At 72.3% G+C, this 393-nt stretch overlaps 1 protein-coding gene across 1 annotated transcript in view; it reads right to left on the reverse strand.

The window, feature by feature from the left end:
- Positions 1 to 393, reverse strand: part of LOC104290097 (beta-crystallin B3-like) — a 369,903-nt gene that overhangs the window by 365,385 nt on the left and 4,125 nt on the right. The window lies entirely within an intron of this gene.

Genomic DNA, 393 nt, shown 5'->3' on the forward strand with positions numbered 1-393 from the left:
GGGTGCGGGGCCCAGACACAGCCCTGACCCCATGGGGCGAGTCCCCCTTTGGGGTGGACAAGACCCAACACCGCCTGGGGACGGCCGTTCTGCACATCCCCACTGCTCCCGGGGCCACCGCCTCCGAGGCTGCCCGTGTCCCCCAGGACCCCCCGGCCACCACCCTGCCCTTTGGGCTGGACGCCCTCCCGCAGGGGAGCAGGCAGGGCTGGGGAGAGTGGGGATGGAGCCCCGAGCAGAGCTCCCCCGGCCCGGGGAGATGCTTTGAGAAGGGGCAGAGTCACAGGAAAAACCCTTGGCAAGTGCCCCAGGGCTCCCCCCCGCCCAAGCTGGGCTGCCCTTGGCTCAGGGTTCGCCTCCGCACCGCTCCACACCACCGGCCACGCCAGCCCC

The sequence above is a fragment of the Charadrius vociferus genome, unplaced genomic scaffold (genome assembly GCF_000708025.1).
Source record: "Charadrius vociferus isolate BGI_N301 unplaced genomic scaffold, ASM70802v2 scaffold567, whole genome shotgun sequence".
Classification (NCBI taxonomy): Eukaryota; Metazoa; Chordata; class Aves; order Charadriiformes; family Charadriidae; genus Charadrius; species Charadrius vociferus.